The following is an 18,811-nucleotide window of genomic DNA, read 5'->3' as shown; positions in this document are numbered from 1 at the left end:
TACATATTATGAATAAAAGATTTGTAAATTTTGTTGATGTTATTAAGCTTACGATCCTGAATTATCTTTACCTGCGTATCACTCAGAAAAAAAAGTTTTACTCACAATTTGATTAGCTGCGTGTTCTTGCCAAAGATTCCTGGTGGTAGGTGGTGCAATTGCATTTCAGACAGGTACCTATCAATTCAACGAAAATTTAGCATAGGATAGTACAGGGCTAGAATGCATATAAAGTAATAAACCAGATGACTAGTGGAATGAATTCAGTTTAAAATGCAACCTGAGGAGTATAGAAAACTCAAACTGGTAATTATTAAGATATTTTTACGTGAGATATTTTGGCTTAAAATCAAAATGGTGCGGCCATGTAGATGTCTTGATATTCTCGCCTTTCAAGACGAACAAGTTTTTTTCCTAACTCATTTATGAACCCTCTGGCGGAGGACCAAGCCACTCATAAGGCCTCTACAAGAATTCGCTAGCTACACCGGTCTCCCTGCCACCTTTCGGGCCTTATCTCATGACAGATGAACTTAACCAGGCTTTTTTTTTCTCGGCGGTTCTTCCTCTGATGATTTGTGGTTTCCCTGTTTCCTTTCCGAACAAATATGTAGGGGCTATTATGTTATCTTTCCCAATTATTCGCTAATTTTAATTCTCGAATACATCATCGTAATTTCCTCCGCAGAAGAACCCTCCAAAATCTTCCCTGCTCTCAACGAGTGGCCTCTCAGCTCGATTGGTAGAGGCACCCTTCAGGGAGGCACTGGTTCGAATCCTGCGGAAGCATTAATTTTCCTTCAGGATTCTCTGTCTGTGCAATTGCGTAAATTGCAATTCAACTACGAGGATCATTGCTCAGTGTTTCTTATTGTAAGTTCTTTTCTGCAGGCTTCTTAATGTCGCCACAAGATCTGTAAGTCTCAGCGTATAGTCATAACGTCAAAGGGGAATTTGTTTTGTTTTTCAAGCTAAAAATGGTACTCACACAGGTCACGTTACAGTTCAATGAGTTTTAAACTACAAAGACAAATATCGCTTGATCTCTGTCAATAGAGGAAAAATCTACTTACAACCCCTTCAATTCAGTATTTTTAGCGAAAATATCTGATGGCAAAATCTTCAACCGGTTTTCAGACAACTCTCTAAAATATAAAAACCAAGAATTATTAGAAGTGCAACTAGGAACTTGCTAATATTGATCTTTTTTAAGCCGTCAGTCTGGGATTGTCAAGTAAAACATCTACATACATGAATAATTTTGTCATGCTCAAACCATATTCAATGAATGAATTAATAGAGGAATAAAAAAATTAATGGTTGTAGATAGCTACTAACTTAAATCGCTTTCTTCGTATGTCAGAATGTATCACTTTATATATGTGAATTACCTACACCTTACGCTTACACACGGTCAATCCCTCACGAATTACAAGATTATGATTATAAATATAATTATTGACACTGAGTCTACCAAATAAAACGTCGTAATTCTGCCTCTTCTAAAAGATTAAAATATATTAAATAATGATACAGATTTACATGAATGCCGTGCCACAGATATAATAAAATGAAAACTGATTGAAGAAGAGTGGCGCTTTATTAGAGTTAAAACTCCGTCAGCGATGGCGCTTTACGCAAGTGGCAACGCAAGCTATTTCACAGCACTGCATCACTTAAACTTGAGCTTCTCTTGAAAAATTCTGTATGGAGAAGTGGAATTATGATCTAACTCTCAGCATTTCTCAGATTATAAGAAGTAAGGTCGTTCCTTTCAATGAAATTGGATCTTAAATCTTCTCAAGGCTTGCTTTTTCCTCTTTCAGTTCCTTATAGTGGCTTTGTATAATGTCAATTTGCTCTCCACCTTCGTCAGCTTAAATTCGAGAACCACCAATCAGATGGGTTGGTTGGGTCAGTTGATTCTTGATGAGACTGATTTCCGACCGGATTTTTTGGACCTTAGCAATATTTCACTATTCGACGAAGCTGTCGGTTGCCCGGGGCCACGCAAAAATTTCTCGTCGTCCTTTTTCCCTTTTTTGGATACCACCTGAACGTTGCAACTGTCGTTTCTATTTCTTGAAGTTCTGTAGACTTAATGTGTACTAAACTATGAGCGATTTCTTGAAAATAGCTAGGTGTTACAGAGAGAGACGAGGACCTTCTTGATACAGGAAGGAAGTGATTGGCATGAATGTAATCGACTTCTTCTTCTGCCGGGGAACGCTCAAATTTCCACTGCGGCTTTGTTTAGCTGTTTAGTTACTGATTGATCCTCTGCTAACGGAGCTGCTTGAGGCTTGTCTGAAGTGGATAGCCATTCAAGATTGTGTTTTTCAAACTCTGAAGCGCTGAAGCACAAGTCGTCTCTCTCTCTTTCTCTGGATTTCCTTGAGTTAGTAGTCTGAAACAGGAAGGAAGTGATTGGCATGAATGTGATCGACTTCGTCTTCTGCCGGAGAACGCTCACAGTCCTCTATGTAAGCTCTTGACAAAGTGTTGGCTGTCAGCATACATTTCCCGAGCTTGAAGCGTATCTTGTAGCCATACCGCTAAAGTCGCGACAAAAGCAGTCCACAGGATGACTTTCTTACCGAACACATACTGGTGGTTACGCTCTTTGCCAATGACGAAGGCCAAAAATTCTTTCCCGATCTGTGAGTACTCCCTCTCTGCCACCGGGAGTGCCCCACTTCTAGATGTCACTGGTTGACCATACTGCAATACTGAAAAGCCAAGCCCATCCTTGGACGCATCTCCTTGGCCCTCTGCTGGTCCACTCTTACTGAAGTACTTGAGTACTGGTGGTTTTTTGGCAGCGTTTTTGATCTTTTAGAAGGCGTCTTTCAACTCCTTTCTGAAAGGTTTTGTGGGAATTTAGAAGGGTACCGCACTAGCCCTAATAATCTCTGCGCTGCTGATACTCTGCTGGTCGCTCTATCTTGACTGTTGCATTCAATTTCCTGTGACCTGCCTTCAATCTATTCTTCGTCATCACAGGTCCAATGAATGGCACTTTGCTTCATTTGAATTCGGACTTCTCCTTTTTCAGCTTGATGAATTTTGTCCATCAATGGTTTTGCTCTTTTATGACTAAAATTTGTTTAGCACTCGTAAATTTTGTTCGTTTTGTCCTACGCAGTAATTAGCACACATCTCTAAGACTTTATCGATCCTACCTTTATCTTCCTTGGAGGTAAATGGTAAACCAGGATGGATATCAAGGGCTTCTAACCCGATAAATGTGATGAAAGACGCTACTTACTGGTTGTCTAGCTTCGACCGTAAATCGAAGGTAAATTTCATGTTTTGAAGCCAACTTTTCCAATTCTTTTCTAGATCTCCATAAAGAACTGAAATATCAGAAGTGAAGATTTCCTGCGGTGTTTGAGGCTTGGAAGGGATGCACTGCCCCTGCCATCTGCTTGCAACGTCATATTTGTCAAGGTTCTGTCGCCGTGTCTCGGGTCAGAATCAGCTTAAATTCGACTAAAGCACAGGTTAAAAGCTGGTATATGTCTTGCTGAGAGTTTCACGCGCCCCCATGTAGCGTTAGCGGCCCGAAATATCAGAAAAGACAGAGAACACAGAACTTTGAAAAGGTTCCTGGCTTACCAGTTCAAAAGCACATGGTTCTACTTGGTCAGGAGATCTCGCACCACATTCCTACCATTACAAGACCCCCTTACAATGTAGGAGGGAAAACAACAAAACAAGCACAATTTTGTGTAATTCCAGGTTCAAACTCTGCATTAGATGTTTTTTCCGTGATAGTATATTACAAATATCCTTTTCAGATTTTCTTTAATTGAGAATTGAAACTTGCGACCGGTATCCACACATGATTACAAACAGTTATAATGTAAATGAAGAAAATGTTCCCAATCCCACCGTGTGGCGTTAGTGGCCAAAAATATTAAAAAATACAGGGTAAACCGAACTTTGAACAGGTTCGATAGCCTACCAGCTAAAAAGCACTTTTTTTTGGTTTTACGAGGTCACGATAGGACTTTTAGAGAGCCTTATTGAGAAACTCGAATAAACGTTATCATGCCTGAGTTTTCTTGTTCTCCACCCCAGGCCTTGTGCATTCATGGAAATTAAGCACCTTTCTTGCGCTTTACTTCGTATGGTGAGTACCAACGTTTTAACCGGTGAGTACTTTTAAACTTTAGAGCCTTAAAAACTGGTCATGTTGAGATAAGTTTTGGACGCAACAAGGTGCAACTCGGATGCTATGATAAATTAGTAACCTGCGTACTTAAAATAAGACCAGACCTTGCTTTGATTTGTCACATGGTGGCTTGAGACTTTGTGATGTTGCTGTATTGATGGTCTTTTGTCTATCATCTGGCGTAACTCATGGAGTCATTCTTGCCAGCAGATTCAAAATCAAGCTCGATGGAACGAGATAACGAGACGCACTTACCTTTGAGGAGCAAAACAGGCCTTTAGAGGCCATTCCCTCCCCCACTCCCCCCTTTTCCTACCTTGACGCTCTAAATGAAATCAGGCTGAGAGGTGCTTGAATGGATTACTATATATTAATTATCAATGATTAATCTGATTTTATAGGGGTAAATAATCATCAAGTAGTAAAAACTACATCCTCCCTGCATGTTAGAAGGATTTCAAGCTTAGCTTTGTAAATTGGAGGCTGACGGTAACTATGGTAACTACATGCCAAATATGAACAAATGATTAAATCGTACTGAACAAACTAAGTACTTCATAATATTTTGACGCCCCTTCCTGTGCCAGTTAAATACCACAATTGTCACTAGAGATGTAACTCAGGGGTATGAGGGTGGAGTCCATGGGTGCATTTGCCCCACACCCCTACCCCATTTTACTTGAAGAGGAAATAAATTCCATGTGCACGAAAAGAGCCCATTCCTACTTCGTAGCTGATTTCATTTGGAGCCATGACAACTCTTCTTGTATCTGCTGGTATTTTTTACCAATGCACGATGGATTTGACGCGTTCCTTACACACAAATAATATTTAGTAATATCTAATATTCATTGATTCGTTTTGCGCAAATATCAATACAGGAAAAGAAATTTTCATCTGCGCAGTACATTGTTTCAGCAAATCCTAAAATCCTAGTACACAGTTATTCCAATTCAAAAACAATTCCGAAAACAATAACTAATTTTTAAAATTCTTGATAAATGAGATAGACTCCAAACTTACAGCCATTCCAGCTGGGTGTTGTTACTAAAAATGCGTGATGGTAATTTCTTCAACAGGTTGTTGTTCAAATTCCTACCAAAAGTAAGGAAAAGGGGTGTTGATTACATTGTGCTTTTCACAATGGTGCGGGCACTGTGTATGCGCGAAAATGTCGTATTTATTAATGTTATAATCTGCTGACAAAGTACTAGCGGAGCTCGCAGGGCGTAGCCCCATAACTATACAAAATAGTAGTAGCCCATCAAGCCGAAAAAAATTGGATGTACGACCGTACGACCGTAAAACCGTAAAAGGTGCTACTTTTAACTTGCGTGGTGAACTATACCGCGGGCACGCCAACGCCACGGTTTTGTTCAGGGGCTTTTGGTCAGCCCGCAGGATGACTTTATTTATGCGAACACATGTTGGTGGTTTCGCTACATGCCAAGGACCGGGGCATAGTCCTGCAAGTAACCTGATGGCTTTGACAACCGTTCAGATCCAATGGTTCTGGCGTTCACTACTTGGGGATTGTCAGGTGTTACAGACAGATACTGCGCCTTACTTAGTACTGACATTGTGGTTTTGCCTAGTTGTTTAGGTCTGCTAACGGAGGTGCTTGAGGCTTGCCTGCAGTTTCTCGGAAGGACGGCTGCTGGGAGATCATCTTTTGCACCGGGGAGCCGTCCAAGATTATTTTTTCAACCTCTGTAGAGTTGGGTCACTAATCCTCTCTCTATGGCCATGGGTTTCATTGAGTTGGTGATCTAGAACGGGAAGGATGTGGTTGGCATGAATGCGTTCGACTGCTCCAGCGAGGGAAAGCTCACAGTCCTTTATGACAGCTCCTGATAGAGAGCCGGCTAGAAGCATGCCTTTCCCAGGCTTGTAGCGTATCTCGTAGTCATACTACTGAAGTCGCGACAAGGCACTCTGGTCTCTTGGGTGCTGATGCCAGTGGCTTCTGCCTAATGAAGACCAGGGCTTTTTGATCAGTCCGCAGGATGACTTTCTTACCGAACACAGATTGGTGGTTATGCTCCATGCCAAAACCGGGGACCAAAAATTACTTCTCGACCTGTGAATAGTTCCTCTCTTCCAAAAGAAGTGCTCCACTTCTAGATATCACTGGCTGACCATGATGCATTAGTAAAAAGCCAAGCCCATCCTTGGATGCATCTCCTTGGCCCTCTGTTATCCCACTCTCGCTGAAGTACTTAAGTACTGGTGGTTTTTTAACAGCTTCGTTGATCTTTTGGAAGGCATCGTTTTACTCATGAGTCCAGATCCACTCGCATTCCCGCGTTTCAGGCGGCGAAGTGGCTCTCGTATTTCTGAAAGCTTTTGTAGGAATCTGTAAAGGAACTCCACTAGCCCTATAAATCTTTGCACTGCTGGCACATCTTTATTATCACATGTCCAATGAATGGCACTTCGCTTCATTTGAATTCGAACTTCTTTAGTTTACTCGAAAATTGTTTTTTTGTCCTGCCTATGCACCAATTGTTCCATATCTCGAAGACCTGATCTTACCATAACTTGCACTGGAGGCAAAGGGTAAACCAGAGTGGAGATCGAGGCCTTCTGTCCCGAAAGTCGCCGCTCGATGGTCGTCCAGTTACGAGAGTAAATTGAGGGTAAATTCCATGTTTGACACCAATTTTTCCAAATCTTTTCTAGATACCACCAAGATCTAGCTTCGGGAGAACTTGGACATTAGAAGTGAATATTTTTAATATGCATTTGAGGGTTGGAACTGATGCGCTGCTGCTGCTATCTGCTTGCGACGTCATATTTGTCAAGGTTCTGTCGCCGTGTCTCGGTGCAAAGTCAGCTTAACCTAGACCAAAACAGGTTAAAAGGTGCTATATGTCTTGGTGATAGTTTCCCATACCACCACGTAGCGTTACCGGCCCGAAATATCAGAAACGACAGGGTAAACAGAACTTTGAAAAGGTTTGATAGCCTGCCTGCTCCTAAGCACATGGTTCTGCCAAGCCACGATACCTTGCAGCACAGTCCTACTACTACAAGACCCTCTTACAATTTGGGAAGGAAAACTAGCCAACAGCCACAATTTTATGTATAATTACTTTTCTAGCTTAAATAGCGTTGACCTTGTTTCATATACGTTGTAGTTTTATCGTAGAATTGAACCTTGCAACCCGTATTCAAATCCGATGATCACATTCTCTGGATCAAATGCATAGTGAATGAGACTCCTAGAGAGCCTTATTGAGAGACTCCAATAACTGATATCGTGCCTGAGTTTTCTTGTTTTCCCCCCAGACCTCGTCGATTAATCGGAAATAAGCACCTTCGATGCGCTTAATTTCGTACGCTAAGTACTACAGACTTAACCGATGAGTGTATTTGACCTTCAGAGCCTTAAAAACCGGTCACATTAAGAGAAATTTTGGACTAAAAAAGATGCAACTCGGATGCCAGGATCAATTAGTAACCTGCGTACTTAAAATGTGAGCACACTTTGCTTCGATTTGTAACATGGTGGCTTAAGACTATGTAATGTTACATCATTGAGGACCATTTTTCATTTTCCCTCGTAGCTCACAAACTCCTCCTTGTCAGCAGATTCCAAATCAAGCGCGATAGAACGACACAACAAGACGCGCGGTAAAAGAAAGGTCTCTAGTGGCTATTCTCTTCCTCCACTTCCCCCTTTTCCCACCTCGACGCTCTAAAGGGAATCAGGCTGAGAAGTGCACGAATGGATTACTATATCTTAATCATTAAAGATTAATCTGATATTACTTTGAATAACCACCAAGTAATTGAAAACTACATTCTTCCTGTATATAAGATAGATTCCAACTTAGCTTTTTATATCTAGGGCTGACGGGTATATTAAGACTGATCTATCACACGATAATGCAAATTTATAACTTTGGCGACAAAGTCTGATTATTTTTATACTTTTAAATGCTTACAACTGTTCCTAATATTATCTGTTTATGTCCTCTTGTCTTCCTTTACAAAGTCATTAGGCCTGGAGTAAAACCATTGAAAATACTCTTCACTCTTTTACTTACAGTTGTATTAGGTTGATATTGTTATTGAATATGTCTTTTGGCAAGTCCTCCAACTGGTTGTTGTTCAAGAACCTGTCAGCGACAATGACGACAGTTAGTGTAGGTAACAAGTATTCAGCTGCTTAATCAATCTAAACACATTATCATTATCATTAATACTTTTAACCAGCTAGATATGTTTTGGAAAGAACCAATCAAATCCAATTCTAAATCTCGCTCTTCTTTTGTTGATGTCTGCAACAACATCCGTCTATGACTTCTCCAATTACGTCCTTCCCATGGGGATCCCGATAAACTTGTTTGATACCCTTTTTACCGTTTACGACTAATGTGTGGTAAGACTACTTAGGGAAAGGCTAATTTCCCATGGTCACAGCAGAATGAAAAAGCTGCGAATATTGGGTCATTTTAGAACTGAGACCATCTTTGAAAAGAGTCTTCTGAGCTCTGAAGCTAATAAAGTTTCACATGCCTTATCCTCACCTATCCACCAAGTGAGGACAAGGTACTTTTTTTTGTCTTGGTAATGAATAACATCAAAGGTAGTTGTTCACAATGGAATAAAGACACTGTGTTGAATGAAGCTGGTTCTTTATTCTTTTCCAAAGCATTTGGAATGAAAATACACGTGGATATTTAACCACAAAATCTCTGCAAAAAATTCTCTCAGGCTCAGTTTTGTACAACTTTCTAATCCTGTTAATAGCCAAACAGCCCTCACAAATTAAACAAACTTCACTGAAAAAAAAAACTCCGGAAAAGGACGTGTGGCATTTTATTTTCTATTGAGTGTGGTCGCTTCGTAGGTTTAAAGCTGCCCGTATCCCAAAGTCTACTTGATCAGAAATATTATCGATGGTGGGCCTGAACCTTTTAAGCAAACATTGGAAAAGAAACCTTGAAAGTCTTCGAGTGTGTAAACTGACGTGATGAGCGTACATAGGTATCTACCAATTTATCCCTACGCCCTCAGAAAAATAACAAAGACGTTTTAAAAACACAAAAAAAAAACCAGATACAAAAAAACCGGAGAGATCATGGTAGTCACAGCTTTGATCAGGTTTCGTGGCCTAACAGCTCAAAAGCACAGGATCTACTTGGTCACGTGACCGCAAACCACAAGCTTACCATTATTTCTCTTTTCTCTCAGAAAGTAACAAAAAAACCATAATATTAGCAATTTTGAAGTAGCTTGAGTTAGAGAACTAACTGTGAACGTTTCGCACGAGTAAAGTTAGGCTCTGTGTGTTCAATGTCTTCTTCTTTTTTGAACTGCGGATGGTCTGTAGTCAGCAATTCGATTATTATTATGCATAGTCCTGCAAGTAAGTTGATGGCTTTGACAACGGTCCAGATTTAGTTTTTCCGGCTTCCACTACCTGGGGCTCGTCAGGCGTTACAGAAGGAGAGTGGGCCTCACTTAATATTGCCACTGTGAGTTTGTGTAGCTGTTTAGGTAATATTTGAGCTTATTCTTAATGGAGATGCTTGAGGCTTCTCCGGAGTAGCTCGGATGGATTGCCTCTAGGACATCATCTTTTGCGACAAGGAAGCCTTCCAAGGTTGTGTCTTTCAAGCTCTGAAGCATTGAGGGACAAGTCGTCTCTCTTTCTCTGGATTTCCTTGAGTTAGTGGTATGAAACAGGAAGGAGGTGATTGGCATTAATGGGTTGGACCTCCGCCTCTGCGGGGGAACGCTCACAGTCCTCTATGTAAGCTGTTGACAAAGTGTTGCCTGTCAGCGTACCTTTCCTGGGCTTGTAGCGTATCTCGTAGTCATACTGCTGAAGTCGCCACAATAGAGTGCTCTAGCCTTGGAAGCTGATGCTTGGGGCTCATGGGTGAAAAAGACCAGGGGCTTTTGATCAGTCCCCAGGATGACTTTCTTACCTAACACATATTGCTGGTTACGCTCCATACCAAGGACCGGGCAAAAAAATTGCTTCTCGATTTGTGAGTGCTTCCTCTCTGCTACCGGGAGCGCCCTACTTATTGATGTGACTGGTTTACCATGCTGCATCTAAAAAAAGCCAAGCGCATCCTTGGACGCATCTTGTAGGTTTTCGCTTAGATCAATCTCGCAAGTTGAGTGCTGGTGCTTTGGATACAGCGTCTTTGATTTCTTCGAAGGCATTTTTCTGCTCGTGAGTCAAGATCCACACGCATTCTTGTGATTCAGGCGGCGTAGTGGCTCTCACATTCCTGAAAGGTTTTGTAGGAATTTAGAAAGTTATTTTGCTAGCCCAAATAATCTCTGCAATGCTCATAAATTTGTTGGTCTCTCCACGTTGACTAATGCGTCCGATTTCCTTTGATGTGCCTTAATTCCATTCTTCATTGTCACATGTTCAATCAATGGCACTTCTGCTTTGCAAACTTCTCCTTGCTCAGTTTGATCTGTTATGATCAACGAAAGTCGCTCGCTCTATTAAGACTGAAATTTGTTTAGCGCTCGAAAATTGTGTTCGTCTTGCCCAGCAGTAATTATTCCACATTTTTAAGACTTTATCTATCATACCTTTCTCTTCATTTCAGGCAGAGAGTACACCAGGGTGGATATCGGAGACTTCTTACCCGATACATGTGATGAAAGACGTCACTTGATAGCCGTCCAGCTTCGAGTGTAAATCGATGATAAATTCCATGTTTGAAGTTATATATTCCAATATTTTTCTAAATCTCCACGAACATTCAGCCTCGGAAGAACTGGAAGTGAATATTTGCTCAGGTGTTTGTGGCTTAGAAATGATGCGCTGCTGCTGCTATCTTCTTGGGACGTCATATTTGTCTAGGTGCTATCGTAGTCAATTTAAATTCGACTAAAACACAGGTTAAAAGCTGCTATATGTCTTAGAGTGTTTCCCATACCACCATGTAGCGTTAGCGGCCCGAATTATCAGAAAAGACAGGGTAAACAGAACTTTGAACAAGTTTGATGGCCTACCAGCTTCAAAGCACATAGTTCTACCAGGGTAAGATACCCCGCAGCTCAATCCCAGCATTACAAGACCTCCTTGCCATTTTTAAAGAAAAAAACATAACAAGCATGATTTTATGCTAGTCGAGGTCCGTACTCTGCATTGTATGTTTTTCTATGACGGTATATCACAAAAATCCCTTCCGGATTTTCTTCAATTGAGAATATGAAACTTATAAGCGGTATGCACATCTGATTACAAGCAGTTATATTAAAATTGACGAAAATATATGAGTAATGGTATACCACTCGACAGCTTCGCATAATTAGAATTCTAGTATAAATAACGTTGACCTTGTTGTAAACAGATTGTCGTTTTATCGTGGAATTGAAACTTGCAACCCGCATTCAAAACCTCTGGATCAAATGCACAGTGAAAGTAGGGCTCTCAAAGACTCGTACACTAAGCACGAAAGGTTTCACCAGTGAGTACTTTTGACTTAAAAGCCGGTCACATTGAGACACCTTTTTGATGCAGTAAGGTGACACTCGAATAGATTAGTAACCTGCGCACTTAAAATGTGACCAGACTTTGCTTTGATTTGTTGCATAGTGGCTAGAGGCTATGTAATGTTGCTTCATTAATGGTGTTTTGTTCATTTTCCAGCATAACTAACGAACTCATTCTTGTCAGCAGATTCAAAATCAAGCTCGATTGAACGGGACAACGAGATGCCCTTTCCTTTGGGTAGGAAACCTGCCTCTATTGGCCGATGATTAAGGAAATTCTAGTTCAGAGCACTAACTTCAGAACATATTAACTTCGAAATACACTTCACAAGTTTTCTTTGATAATTTGTATGGCGAGTAAAACTTAAAGATATGTAAATGAAAATGCATGTAGTGTAACACATGGGTAGGAGGGTACTGTCCATGGATACATTTGACCCACACCCCTACCGCATTTTACTTGCAGAGGAAATAAATTCCATGTTCACGAAAAAAGAACATTCCTCATTCGTAGCTGATTCCATTTGAAGCTATGACACATTGCTAGTATCTGCTGGGAGTATTTTTTAACAATGCGCGATTGATTTGACGCTTTCCTTACACAAGAAGGACAGACTCCAAACTTACAGCCATAACAGCTGCGCGTTGTTACTGAAAGTTCCCGATGGTAATTTCTTCAACTGGTTGTTGTTCAAATTCCTACAAAAGGAATAGAAAGGGGTATTGTTTACATTGTGCTTTTCAGCATGGTGCGGGCATTATGTATGCTCGAAAAAGTTTGTTTATGTTATAATCTGCTAACAAAGTCATATTGTCCAAGAATCGATGTCTTCTTTTCGAGTTTACAGATAGAGACATAGGGTAGCACTACGATTTATAATCTGGTACAAAACTGATTTAGGCTTTGCTTTTTTACTGTTAAGTAGTGAAAACAACTAGTTACCCTCCCATTACCCATTGTTGTAATACGTAAGGCTTAACATTACACATTATTATTCAGAATAATGTTCATTATAAGCCAGGCGACATTGATTGCAGGAAGGGGGGGTGATATACCAAAATATCTAGATATTTTTGTTTAAATTTACATACACAGTGTCTTCACTTGTACCAGCACAAATGATAGAGCCGTGTTTAAACTTAACTCGCTAATCAAAGTTTAGATGTAAAGTCCTTTTCTGTTTAAGTAGCTTGTTCAAACTTTCAAAATGTTGGAGATAAACCTCTTAGATTGTTGTCGTTTAGACCTCTAACACAAAAAAACAAATCAAGGCGTTGAGTAAGTGAAAACTTCTTCATGTAAATGTCATCATTTGTCATATTGTTAAGTATTTTCACTAAGTGAAACAAGAATCTTACTGAGACACTTACAAACTTTTTTTATATAATTATAGTTGAAAATATTTATCCACGTGATTGCCACATGAGGGAAGCCCGTAAAAAGTGAGATGTGTAGGGTTAGAAACCAAATTTCCTCAGAAAGTGGATGGAATGCGGAAAAAGTCTACCTCAAAAAAATAATGAATAATGTATGTAATGGACTGCTATCGGTCGCGGCGGACTGTTGTAGAAAAGAGAGATGGTGAAATCTTTTTCAGTCACCCAAAGCCAAATATTTGTCACCTTACCTATTTGTCGACCGAACGCCGACATTTTTACGGAAATATCTGTTTTAGTGGAAATTGTTTTGTATTATGTGTTGATAAAACTTTCTTCAATACTGTCCGGTCATATCTGTTTTAATATAATCCTGCTTCAAGCAAAAACATTTGAAAGTTATAGCATAACAAGCTTCATTTGGTTTAAAGATATGCTCGTTTTGTATTCCAAAATGAAATTATTTCACCGTATTAGGGCACTGGAAAGCAAAAATGTGCACAATCACCGGAGATTTTGCATTCTTGGGAGCTGATGCTTTAGGCTTCTTCATAAATAGCATCTGGGGCTTTCGATCAGCCCGCAGGATGACTTAATTAGGCGAACCCATGGTGGTTACGCTACATGCCAAGGACCGGGACCAAAATTCACTTCCGATCTGCGAGTACTTCCCCTCTGCCAACCGGATCGGCCCACTTCTACATGTCACTGGTTAACCATGCAGCATCAGTACAAAGCCAAGCGCATCCTTGGACGCTTCTCCTTGGTTCTCTGTTAGGTCACTCTCGCTGAAGTACTTGAGTACTGGTGCTTTGGAAACGGTGTCTTTAATCTTTTCGAAAACATCTTTTCTGCGCGTGAGTCCAGATCTACTTACTGCACTATGCAAAGTCCTACAAGTAACTTGATGGCTTTGACAACCGTTCAGATCTAGTGGTTCTGGCGTCCACTATTTGGGGCTTTTCGGGTGTTACAGACAGATACTGCGTCTTTCTTGTTACTGTCACTGTGGTTTTGCGTAGTTATTTAGGTCTGCTAACGGAGGTGCTTGAGGCTTGTCTGCAGTTTCTCGGAAAGAAGGCTGCTGGAAGATCATCTTTTGCATCGGGTAGCCGTCCAAGATTGTTTTTTCAACCTCTTAGAGTTGGGTCACAAATCGTCTTTCTCTATGGCCATGGGTTTCATTGAGTTGGTGGTCTGGAATGGGAAGGACGTGGTTGGCATGAATGAGTTCGACCGCGCCAGCGAGGGAAAGCTCACAGTCCTTCATGACAGCTCCTGATAGAAAGCCGGCTAGAAGCTTGCCCTTCCCAGGCTTGTGGCGTATCTCGTAGTCATACTACTGAAGTCGCATTTGGCATTGTAGTGTCTTGGGCGCTAATGCCAGTGGCTTCTGCATAATAAAGACCAGGGCTTTTTGATCAGTCCGCAGGATGACTTTCTTACCGAACACATATTGGTGGATATGCTCCATGCCAAAACCTGGGACCAAAATTTACTTCTCGACCGGGAATAGTTCCTCCCTGCCAGCAGAAGTGCCCCACTTCTTGATATCACTGGCTGACAATGGTGTATCAGTAAAAAGCCAAGCCCTTCCTTGGGCGCATCTCCTTGGCCCTCTGTTATCCCACTCTAGCTGAAGTACTTAAGTACTGGTGGGTTTTTAACAGCGTCTTTGATCTTTTGGAAGGCTTCGTTTCACTCATGAGTCCAGTCGCATTCCTGCGTGTCAGGCGGCGTAGTGGCTCTCGCATTTCTGAAAGCTTTTATAAGAGTTTAGAGAGGAACTCCACTGGCCCTATAAATCTTTGCACCACTGGCACATCTTTGTTATCACAACAACAGTCTCGCTCCATTATGACTAAAATTTGTTTAGTGCTTGAAAATTATATTTTTGTCCTGCCTATGCAGCAACTGTTCCACATCTCGAAGACTTTATCGATCCTACTATTATTTTCCCTAAAGGCAACGGGTAAACCAGAGCGGAGATCGAGGGCTTCTGTCCCGATGTATGTCATGAAAGTTGGCAATCGATAGTCGTCCAGCTACAAGTGTAAATTGAGGGTAAATTCCATGTTTGAAGCCAATTTTTCCAATTCTACTCTAGATACCACTAAGATCTAGCCTCGGAAGAACTTGGACATTAGATTTTTCTGCGGTGTTCAAGACGTGGAACTGATGCGCTGCTGCTGCTATCTGCTTATGACGTCATATTTCTCAAGGTTCTGTCGCCGTGTCTCGGTCCAAAACACAGGTTAAAAGCTGCTATATGTCTTGCTAAGAGTTTCCCATGCCACCACGTAACAGGTTTGATAGCCCACCTGCTCCAAAGCATATGATTCTACCAGGCCACGATACCTCACAGCACAGTCTTACCACTATAAGATCCTCTTAAAATTTGGGAAGGAAAACAATCCAACAGCCACAATTTCATGCAAGTGGAGGTTCATACTCAGCATTGGATGTTTTCTTGTGATAGTATATGACAAAAATCATTTTCTACATGAAACCTGCGATCGGTATCCACGCCTGATTACAAACAGTTATAATGTAAATGACGAAAATATGTGACTAGTGGGTATACCACTCGACAGCTTTGCATAATTACTATTCAAGCATAAATAGCGTTGACCTTGTTTCATGTAAATTGCAGTTTTATCGCAGAATTGAACCTTGCAACCCGTATTCAAATCCGATGATCACATCCTCTGGATCAAATGCCCAGTAAATGGGACTCCTAGAGAGCCCTATAGAGAGAATCCAATTAATGATATCGTGCCTGACTTTTCTTGTTGCCCCCCCAGACCTCGTTGATTAATCGACAACAGGCTCCTTGAATGCGCTTTATTTCGAACGCTAAGTACTACAAGTTTAACCGGTGAGTATATTTGACCTTCAGAGCCTTAAAAACCGGAGAGAAATTTTAAGAGAATTTTGGACGCAAAAAGATGCAACTCGGATGCCAGCATAAATTAGTAACCTACGTACTTAAAATGTAACCAGACTTTGCTTTGATTTGTCTCAGAGTGGCTCAAGACTTTGTAATGTTGCATCATTGATGGTCTTCCTTTATCTTCCCTCGTAACTTACGAACTCCTCCTTGTCAGCAGATTCCAAATCAAGCGCGATTGAACGACACAACGAGACGCACTTCCCTTTGGGTGGGAAAAAGAAAGGCCTCTAGTGGCCATTCCCTTCCTTCACTCCCCTCTTTTCCCACCTCGAGGCTCTAAAGAGAATAAGGCTGGGAAGTGCACAAATGGATCACTCTACCTTATTTATTAAGGGTTAATCTGATATTAGGGTAAATAATCACCAAGTAATTGAAAACTACACTCACCCTGTATGTAAGATAGATTTCAAGCTTAGCTTTTTATATCGAGGGCTGACGGGTATATTAACACTGATCTATCACACAATAATACAAATTTATAACTTTGGCGACAAAGTCTAATTATTTTTATACTTAAAATGCTTACAGCTGTTCCCAATATTATCTGTTTATGTCCTCTTTTCTTCCTTTACAAAGTCATTAAGCCTGGAGTAAATCGATTGAAAATAATCTTTACCCTTTTACTTACAGTTGTCTTAGGTTGATATTGTAATTGAATACGTCTTTTGGCAAGTCCTCAAACTGGTTGTTATTCAGCCACCTGTCAGCAAATGACGACAGTTAGCGTATGTTACAAGTATTCAGCTGCTTTATCAATCTAAACGCATTATCATTATCATGAATACTTTGAACCAGCTAGAGATGTTTTGAAAATAACCAATCAAATTCAATTCTAAATCTCGCTGTTCTTTTACTGATGTCTGCAACACCATCCATCTATGATTTCTTCAATTACATCCTTCCCATGGGGATCCCGATAAACTTGTTTGATACCCTTTTTACCGTTTACGACTAATTTGTGGTAAGACTGGCTAGGAAAAGGTTAATTTCCTACGGTCACAGCAAAATAAAAGAGCCGCAAGTATTGTGTCATTTTTCTACATTAGAACCGCCATCTTTGAAGAGAGTCCTCTGAGCTCTGAAGCTAAAAAAGTTTCACATAGATATCATTATATCAGTATCATCGATGAAGAACAACCGTAGCTGTGGTTTAAGTTGTCTCCAACATGAGTACCATCATCGCAAACGCAGAACTTTATCTTGCACAGGACCTTACCTAAAGGATTAGTAATCTTTGGGGACGTAGAAGTACACCGATGCTTTGAACTTTCATGAAAACGGTAACCTTATCTGTTTCGGTTTGGGTTTATCCCCGCGAAATGAAAACAAACGATGGAAATTTTAAAAATGCGCCATTTTGCCTCGATAGTGACACTATGGAAATATTATCATTCCCATCCCTATTCGCGCCTAAAATTTCTAGCGTGTTAGAAGCATTTGCATGCATTCTGTCGCTATGTCCACACCTTGTGTTCAGTTGCGCAAATTAAAACGCTATGCTTATATTGACAGGTATAGTCATGATATAAAATCTATATCCTGTTTAAAATAATTTGTCTAAGACTTTAGAATAGATAATCAAAAGGGAACCGGCGTGTTAGTCCTCTGTTCAGGCTTTATGAAGCATAATTTGCATTCTTTATAGTCAGTGATATATACTCTGTGGTTTTGAACTCTCAAGTTGTTGATAGGTAAAGGAAAGACACAAATTTTTTTTCTCGGTAAGGAATAGCATTAAATGGAGTTGTCCACAATGGAATAAAGAGACTGTGTTGAATGAAGCTGGTTCTACATTCGTTTTCAGAGTATTTGAAATGAAAATACTCGAGGATATTTTACCACAAATTCTCTCATGCTCAATTTAGTACACCTTTCTAATCCTGTTAATAGCCTGTCAGCCCACACAAACTATAGAAATTTCTCGAAAAAAGCTCAGGGAAAGGACGTATGGCTTCTAATTTTTCATTATGTGTGGTGGCTTCGTAGGTTTAAAGCTTCCCGTATTCCAAAGTCTACCTGATCAGAAATATCATCGATAGTGGTTCTGAACTTTGTAAGCAAACATTAAAAAAGAAACCTTGAAAGTCTTCAAGTGTGTAAACTGACGTGATGAGTTTACGTAGGCATCTTTACTAATCTAGCCCTAAGCCCTCGGAAAAAAAATTAATTTTAAAAACACAGGAAAGTTAGGGATTGGTGATAAGATCTTTCTTATATCATGAAAAAATATATCCTATGATTTATTATGAGCCGCTTGCAAAATCTGTCTTTAACAGAAAAATACTATGGGTTTACTCTTTTCTCAAGGGGATTTCAAATGGGAGATCTTAAACATAGTTTGAATTCTGCTGAACGTTAAATGATGTTTGGTTGGTCAGAATCATTAAGTCATTACTTTAAGTATGATGGTCATTTCAATTCAACTTTCAACTCTCTCTCTCTCTCTCTGGAGTTCCACAAGTTAGTGGTCTGGAACAGGAAAGAAGTGATTGGCATGAATGGGTTCCACTTCTACTTCAGCGGGGGAACGCTCACAGTCCTCTACATAAGCTCTTGACAAAGTGTTGGCTGTCAGCATACCTTTCCTAAGCTTAAAGCGTATCTCGTGGTCATATTACAGAAATCGCGACAAAAGGGTGCTCTAGCCTTGGGAGCTGATGCTTGGGGCTCATGCATGAAAAAGACCAGGGGCTTTTGATCAGTCACCAGGATGACTTTCTTAGCTAACACATATTGCTGGTGACGCTCCACACCAAGGATCGGGGCAAAAAAATTCCTTCTCGATCTGTGAATACTTTCTCTCTGCCACCGGGAGGGCCCTCCTT

The sequence above is a fragment of the Pocillopora damicornis genome, chromosome 3, assembly GCF_964200805.1.
Source record: "Pocillopora damicornis chromosome 3, jaPocDami1.2, whole genome shotgun sequence".
In the NCBI taxonomy this organism is placed as follows: domain Eukaryota; kingdom Metazoa; phylum Cnidaria; class Anthozoa; order Scleractinia; family Pocilloporidae; genus Pocillopora; species Pocillopora damicornis.
The sequence above is the reverse complement of the archived record's forward strand: the minus strand, read 5'-3'. Positions refer to the sequence as shown.